Below are 8365 nucleotides of genomic sequence, written 5' to 3'. Positions count from 1 at the left end.
TGGGTGGATGGGTGGATGGGCAGATAGATGGGTGAATGGGTGGGTGGGTGGATAGATGGGAGGATAGGTGGATGGGTGGATGGATGAGTGGATGGATGGGTAGATGGATGGGTAGGTGGATGGGTGGATAGACAGGTGGATGGGTAAATGGGTGGATGGATGGGTGAGTGGATGGGTGGATAGATGGGTGGATTGGTGAATGGGTGGGTAGGTGAATGGATGGGTGAATGGGTGGGTAGGTGGATGGGTGGATACATAGTGAATAGATGAGTGGGTGGATGGGGATGGATGGGTGGAGGAGTGGGTGGGTGGATAGGTGGATCAGTGAATACGTGGTAATATGGTTTTATGTAAGTCTCATGCCAGCCCACTTTACAGAGGAGGGAGGAGGCCCACAAGGTGCCATCCCTGTTCACAAAGCCTGGAGAGAGGAATGGAAGTCGCAAGGCAGCCCCAGAGGAGGCTGAACAGTGACATGTGTGGGTGGACCTGACTGGTCACGCCTTGCCCTGGCTTTCTGGTCCTGGATAAGGTGTGGACAGTTGCGGGTGAGCCACAGAGGGAGCGGGGGCCCGGGGCGGAGGCAGGAAAAAACCTGCCCCGGGTGTTCAAGACAGTGCAGGCGAAGAGGCCCAGAGCTGGACGCCCAGCCACTCCCCAGCTCAGGGCACGGCTGAGCAAACCCAGAACCACGCAGAAGGTGCCACGGCTGGAGGGCTGGGGTGATTTGGGGAAACCTGGTACGAAGTGATGCAGGATTCCAGGGCTCTGAGACTGCAGTGACTGGGTGCACCTGCCACCCCCAGAGAGAGCAAGTCTGCCTGGGGAGTCCAAGCCGAGGCGCAGGCTGGAGACACCCCAGTGAGAGCACGGGACTGGAATCGGTCTTCACCTTCCCGGTGTGTGGACTCCTTGGGCATCTAGTAAATAAATAAGTTCACAGAATTATGAAGGAAACTCATTTTACCAAAATCCAGTTACCACCCTCTTAGAACAGTCTGGTGTAGTCAGCGCTGTGCTTTCATTCAGCCGTAATTTAAAGTGGGGAGGTGTGGGAACTGCATTCTGAGATGTGGTGGTGAGTGGAAGGCGGGGGGGGGTCTGTCGTGGTGCCCGAACCCTCCCAAGGCGTGGCTGCTTGGGGTCCACAGAAGTGGCCCTGGGGCAGTTCTGTCAGTGTCAACGGCACAGGCACGGCTGACGCCCCGGGAGGTGCCCACATTCATGGTTAAAGGAAAGGCTAAATTTTGCTTAGAGACTCAACACAACGCCAGATGAAACTCATCCAAGTCCACAGATTCCCTGAATTCTGCGGAAAGAACTGCGGTTCCAGCTTATCTCGAAGGCGTCCCCCCGTCCCGGCTCACCACCTCAGCTTCCGGGAGTCTCCGGTGAGACAGCCGGGGCCCCATGAGGGTCCCGAAGTCACAGGCCCCTGGTTCACACTCAGCGTTTCCTGTCTGTGCTGGGTACACTTGGGCAAGTGTCTTGACCCGTTTCCTCAACTGTAAAGTAAGAAGGTGACAGAGTCGGCTGAACGGGGGTGTGGAGAGAATTTAATAAAACAGTCCACGTTTGGACTCTCCTGCGGTGCCCGTGAAGGTGGGCAAGCACGGAAGGGCAGCTGTGACCCCAGTGAGGTCCCTGGGCCGTGAAGGGGCCAGCCCAGGGGAGAGTGGAATCCCCACGCCGCCGTCTGGCCATGCCTGCCTCCAGGGCAGGCGCGTTGCTGCTAGAAAGCTCTTCCTAAATTGAGCTCAGGTCGGCATCCCTGCAGATGCAGCCCCTCTCCGGAAAAGTGCTTTGGAAGGGAGAAAGGGCTCTCCCAGCCCCACCGCCATCTCCTGGAGTCAGCCACAGCCTCCTCCTGCCCCCATGGCAAGAGACCTGCTTCAGTTGCGATGTGGCCGCCCCGCCCTCCTCTTAAACCTTCAGTGGCTGCCCACCTCCCTCAAGATCAAGGCCAGATCCTGAAGGTGACTGGGGGCCCCTCTAGACTCTGCCCCAATCCCACATCAGAGCCGCTTCTCCCCAGGGTGCTTCCTCATCTCTGGGCCTCCCCAGCCCTCCCATCGAAACTTGCCTCACCTGGCGGGCTCCTACCCAGCCCTCAGAACCGTCAGGAAGTGCCCTGTCCTGTCCTGGGCTCCACACCCCCGCATGACTCCATCACAGCATAAGCACCTTGGGTTGCAGTTGCTGTGGGCTGGTTTCCTTGGACCCACAGGAAAGCAGCCCCAGGCGGGGACCTTGTCTGTCTCCAAGGGCTGTGTTCCCAGCACAAGGCACAGGGCTCCGTGGGTGATGGCTGGCTGGTGGAGTTTGGCACACCCATCTCTGGGTCCCCCACATGACACCAGGAACTTCTCTGGGCTGAATTCCGCCTCTCCCGCCCTCAGGACTCCCCTGGGACTCTGCCCCATACACATCCCAGGGAACACAGAGGACACGGCCGGTCTCCCCGGGCTAAGAAGGACGGGCTGAGTCTCCAAGCCTGGCCGCCCGGGGCAGCCTTGGGACCCTGGGGCAGCCCCCAAGGCCTGGGAGGCTTGGTGGCCTTTGCCCGGACAGGAGGGCCTTCCCCAGCTCATCAGCCACCCCAGGAGGGCAGTGGGTGTGGGACAGAGAACTGACGGCAGTCGGAGGCCACAGTCCCGCAGGACGCGCTGTGCCCTTGACTGGCATCCTCATCCCCTCCTGAAGTGCATGGGGCTGGGCCCAGCAGGGTGGAGTCTGAACGGAGACCGGAGTTTGAGCATCAGGGCAGCGGACAGCCTCGCCCCTGCTTCCTGAGCACCCTGGACTTGCCGGGGCCGCTGGTGACCTGGTGGCATCTAATCAGCGTCTGACAGGACTGGAGAGGTTGAGCAATTTCCCAGGTCACTAGTGGTGCCCTGGGGTGGGATCTGGGACTCAGAGCCTGCTGTGACTACACCCACCCAGCTTCCAGGGCACAGAGCCCTCTGCCCACCATGGTCTCTGATCTTCCCCGGCGCCGGGAGGCATGAAGACCTGTCAAGGCTGCCCATTCTGCAGAACAGGAAACCGAGGCTCCCAGAGGGGAAAGTCCCAACCTCCCTGGAGGTCCCGGGGTCCTGGGCCGCTGCACCCCAGCTGCGAATGGGGAAGCCCTGCCCAGAGGCCACTTTCCCCGCAAGGAGTCCAGGCGGGGTGAGGGCTGCCATGTGCCGGTGCCGCCCCGGTTTCCCTCTGACTCAGGCGGAGGCGGCTGCCCCTGTGCTGGGGCCACGTCTAGTCCTCGGGCCCCACACCGGTGACCGGCCCTCATCTCATCTCCTGTGAGTCCGCAAGGCCATGGCTCTGCCGGTGGGGGTTGCTGTGTGTGCAGCAGGAGGAATGAAGGAGGGAACCCCTGCCCCGGGCCCAGGTGTGGCTTCTTCCTGTTCTTGCTCTTCCTCTCCTGCCCTCAGTCCTGCCTGGGTGTTGGCAGCACCTTAAGAGGGAGGAGCATGGCCCTGGCCTACCCACCAATGTTCTAGAACATTCTGGAATATTGTGCTCTCAGCCCGGAGCCTGGGAACTGGGTAAACCTGGGCCATCGAGCAGCATCCAACATGAGGGAAATACCAAGAGGCTGGTGTGTGTTTCTCCGTGTGTGACGCGTGGTGCGTGGGGAGCGGCAGCTGCCTGCCCTCCAGAGCCGGGATGCCGCCTCCTGGATCATAGACGCCTTCCCCAAGCAGGGCCCAGCCCCCGCCTCCCACCAGTGGCTACTTCAGGCTGCAGTGGGGCCTGGGGCCACAGAAGACCCAGCTAGGTCTGGCCAGGAGGCCCAAGGATATTCCAGGCACCTGGAAGGATCCGGAAGGATCTGGGAGTCTTAGGTTAAGAATCATGCAGCCTGTAATCACAGCACTTTGGGAGGCCGAGGTGGGCAGATCACAAGGTCAGGAGATCGAGACCATGGTGAAACCCCGTCTCTACTAAAAATACAAAAAATTAGCTGGGTGCAGTGGCGGGCGCCTGTAGTCCCAGCTACTCGGGAGGCTGAGGCAGGAGAATGGCGTGAACCTGGGAGGCGGAGCTTGCAGTGAGCTGAGATCCGGCCACTGCACTCCAGCCTGAGCGACAGAGCGAGACTCCGTCTCAAAAAAAAAAAAAAAAAGAATCATGCAGCCTGACCTGCTCCAAACGTGGCCTTCGTCCCTGAAGAGGCTGCACGACCCTAACCGTGGTGCGTCCTGTGCAAACGCGAGTGTGACAGACAATCACAGTGCTGTTACTGTAAGGGAGGAGACCGTCCCTCATGTCATCTTATGCCCAATTTCTGCCTCCAAAGAAAGAAAAAGTAAAAGCTAAAAGGCAGAAATGAATCCATTTCAGAAATGAAATCCACAGGCAGACAGCCTGGCACCGCACCCTGGGCCTGGTAGTTAGAGATCGACCCCTGACCTAATCGGTTATGTTGTCTGTAGATTACAGACATTGTATGGAAGAGCACTGTGAAAATCCCATCCTGTTCTGTTCCATCATGCAGCCCCCAGGCACGTACCCGCTGCTTGCTCAATCAGTCACGACCCTCTCACGCAGACCCCCTTAGAGTTGTGAGCCCTTAAACGGGACAGGAATTTCTCACTCGGGAGCTCGGCTCTTGAGACAGGAGTCTTGCCGATGCTCCTGGCCGAATAAACCGTTTCTTCCTTCTTTAACTCGTGTCTGAGGAGTTTTGTCTGCAGCTCGTCCTGCTACCACTGTACCTCAGAGGTGAACTGGAAGACGAACTGGCCTGTATCCAAAACAAAAAAAACTTTATGTTTGTTTCCATCGTTTATTGACTTATTCTGAGGCAGGGTCTTGCTCTGTCGCCCAGGCTGGAGTGCGGTGGTGCAATCTCGGCTCACTGCAGCCTCCACCCCCTGGACTCAAGCAAATCTCCTGCCTCAGCCGCTGGAATAGCTGGGACCAGAGGCGCCTGCCACCATGCCTGGCTAATTTTTTATGTTTTGTAGAGACTGGGCCTCATTATGTTACCCAGGCTGGTCTCAGACTCATGGCTGAAGCGATTCAGCCTCCCAAAGTGCTGGGATGACAGGCATGAGCCACTGCACCCAGCCTCATTGCTTTTTAATAGTTAGGGTTCTAGTGACACTGTTTTCAGAAACACACAAGCTTAGAGGCTATAACACAGGCTTATGGATCAAGCAGAGTCTGCTTCACTGAACTGGAAGCATTTTAAACATCAGATTCTTTTTGGCCTAAAACACCCCTCCCACTCTGCCTGTGTTCAGTCCCGACTCCAGACACCGAGGAAAGTGAGAGGGGTCGGGGAGGGGAGTCCAGGTTCTCAGAGCGCGATCCCCAACCCTGGGAGCTTGTCAGAAATCCTCGCCCACCCAGGACCTGTGCGTGGGGCACCTGGGGCTGTCCTGGGTCTGCTCCGATGGTCCCCGAGGGGTCTGGAGGGACGAGGTCGTCCTCGGGTCTGCTTGGACCAGGGTGAGGCGGCACTGTGCCTGGCATTGCTACGGTTCTCTCCCCATGGGTGGGTGGAGGAACTTCCCTGAGGCTCTGGGGCCTCCCTGGTGGTTCCAGTCACCTGAGCTCAGAGCACATGTCTGTGGTGCTTGGCGTGGGGGTGGGTCCAGGGTCCAGCCCCTTCCTGGCTGTCACCTGCAGGCCTGACCCATCTAAGGGGGTCCAGCCTGGCCAGCCCAAGAGGGTAGGGGCTTCTTGGGAGGAAGCCGAAGGTTGTGGAGGAGAAGTGGGGGCAGGGAAGACCATCAGGCTGAAACCCCCCACTGGGCAGTCAGAGGTGGGGGCAGGGAAGACCACCAGGCTGAATCCCCTCATCAGGCAGTTCAGGGCAGGGGGTTCCACGCCGGGCCCCTGCGCCGCCTCCTGCTGTCACAGCGGGTGGGTGTGAGGTTTCATTCAGCACCCAGGGAGGCTGGCCCTGCAGGCAGGGCTCCCGCCTCCACCCGCCTTCCGGCTGCCCCGCCATGTCCAGGGACCTGCTCCAGCCCTCCGGTCCTGCTTCCTCTCTTCCCTCTGCTCGCACAGCTCCTCCTGGAAGCCCCTTCTCTCCAGCCCTGGGGGTTTGGATGCTGGGCCCTGGGGAAGGGGCCTTGGGGTCCATAGCAGGGCATCTGAGGGTCCTGGGGCACCCAGAAACCCAGGAAGGCTGTGGATGAGTCAGCAAAACCCACAAGCCCAGGGGTCTCTCAGGCATGTGCTGCAGGAGGAGTATGATGTGGGGTGTGTTCTGAGTGAGGGTCGCAGCCCTTGTCTGCTCCTGGTCCTCCTGCCACTCTGTCCCAGCCACAGCCCGGAACAGCCCACTCCACTCCCACCTCTGCCCACGACTCACCCCGGGCCTCTCAGACCCTTGCCTCTGGGACCCCCTTGTGGAGATCCGCCTGTCCCCCGAGCCCCGCAGCCCCTCCCTGCTTTGCAGCCCCCTCCCTGCTTTGATTTTCTTGAATGGCAGGTGGCACTCTCTGATGTGCTAAATGTTGTTTACTGCCTGTCTCTCCCACTAGGTCAGCTCCAGGGAGATGAGCTCTTTCCCTTCCTCCCTTCCTCCCTTCCTCCCTTCCTCCCTTCCTCCCTTCCTCCCTTCCTTCCTTCTTTCTTTCTTTCTTTCTTTCTTTTTTTGTTTAAACAGATTTTATTTTATTTTTTATTTTTATTTTTATTTTTTTTTTGAGACAGAGTCTCACTCTGTCGCCCAGGCTGGAGTGCAGTGGCGTGATCTTGGCTCGCTGCCAGCTCCGCCTCCCGGGTTTACGCCATTCTCCTGCCTCAGCCTCCCGAGTAGCTGGGACTACAGGCGCCCGCCACCTCACCCGGCTAGTTTTTTTGTATTTTTTTTTAGTGACGGGGTTTCACCGTGTTAGTCAGGATGGTCTCGATATCCTGACCTCGTGATCCACCCACCTCGGCCTCCCAAAGTGTAAACACATTTTACTTCTTAAAGCAACTTTAGGTTCACAGCAAAATTGAGCATAAATTACGGAGGGTTCCCCTGCACCCCGGGCTCAGCATCCCCACAAGAGCGGCCGTTTGTTACAGCCGCGACCCCCCTGGACACAGCGTCATCACCCACAGGCCAGACGACCTCAGGGTCCACCTGGTGCTGTGCAGTGCTTGCTTGGACAAACGTATCCTGACGTGGACCCACCGTTGTGGTATCATACAGAGCAGTTTCACTGCTCCAGGTCCCCCGTGTTCCTGCTACACGTCCCTCCGTCCCTCCCTCTCCCCAGCCCCTGGCATGGCTGATCTTTGTGCTGTCTGCACAGTTCTGCCCTTTCCTGGAGGTCAGAGTCGGAACCCTACAGCGTGTGGTCTTTGCAGACGTGCTGCTTTCACTCAGCGGTGTGCATTTACGGTCCCTCCATGTCTTTTATTTCTTTTCTTTTCTTGTTTTTCTTTTTCTTTCTTTCTTTTTTTTTTTTTTTTGAGATGGTGTCTCACACTATCGCCCAGCCTGGAGTGCAATGGCATGATCTCGGCTCACTGCAACCTCTGCCTCCTGGGTTCAAGCAATTCTCCTGCCTCGGCTTCCCTAGTAGCTGGGATTACAGGTGCCTGCCACCACGCCTCGTTCATTTTTGTATTCTTTAGCAGAGACGGGGTTTCTCCATGTTGGCCAGGCTGGTCTCGAACTCACGACCTCAAGTGATCCGCCCGCCTCAGCCTCCCAAAGTGCAGGGATTACAGGCGTGAGCCACCGTGCCCAGCCCCTTTGTGTCTTTTCAGGGCCTGGCAGCTCACTTCTTTTCATTCACTGAAGGGCATCTTGGTTGCTTCCGTGCTTCGGCATTGGCAATTGGGAACAAGCTGCTTTAACACCGGTGTGCAGGTTTTTGTGTGAACACAAGTTTCCAATTCGTCTGGGTAAATACCAAGGGGTGCTGTCATGTAAGACGCTGTCAGCTCCGCTGCGTTTCCGTCTGTCGTATTTCCTGCTGCAGCCCCAGAGCCCAAACAGCACACGGCAAATAGACACTCAGCAAATCCTGAATTAATACATGAAGAAAGCGGGTGGCCCTGGAGAACGCAGCTCTCCCCAGTAACGTGCCACATCACTCTCCTTGGCCCAACTTCCTTTAAAGTTCCTGTTTTGCTTCCTCCGTGGTCTCCAGGGTGGCTACCCCGTTCTCCACGCCCAAGGGAGCCACAGAAGGCTGAGTTCACAGGTGTTCTGTCTCCTGTCAATGGATCACAAACCCCAAACTGTGAAGCAGCCAGTGTGTGTGAGGGTCATGCATTGGGGGGTCGGGAGTCTGGCAGGGAACCTGGGGTGTCCTGTTTCTGCTCCGGTGTCTGGAGACTCACAGCTGGGGCAGGACCAGCAGGCAGTACCGCCCGTGGCCTCCTGCTGTGGCCATCCTTCCGCACA

Source organism: Colobus angolensis, unplaced genomic scaffold (assembly GCF_000951035.1).
Source record: "Colobus angolensis palliatus isolate OR3802 unplaced genomic scaffold, Cang.pa_1.0 Scaffold76, whole genome shotgun sequence".
In the NCBI taxonomy this organism is placed as follows: domain Eukaryota; kingdom Metazoa; phylum Chordata; class Mammalia; order Primates; family Cercopithecidae; genus Colobus; species Colobus angolensis.
This window is presented reverse-complemented; position numbering follows the sequence as displayed.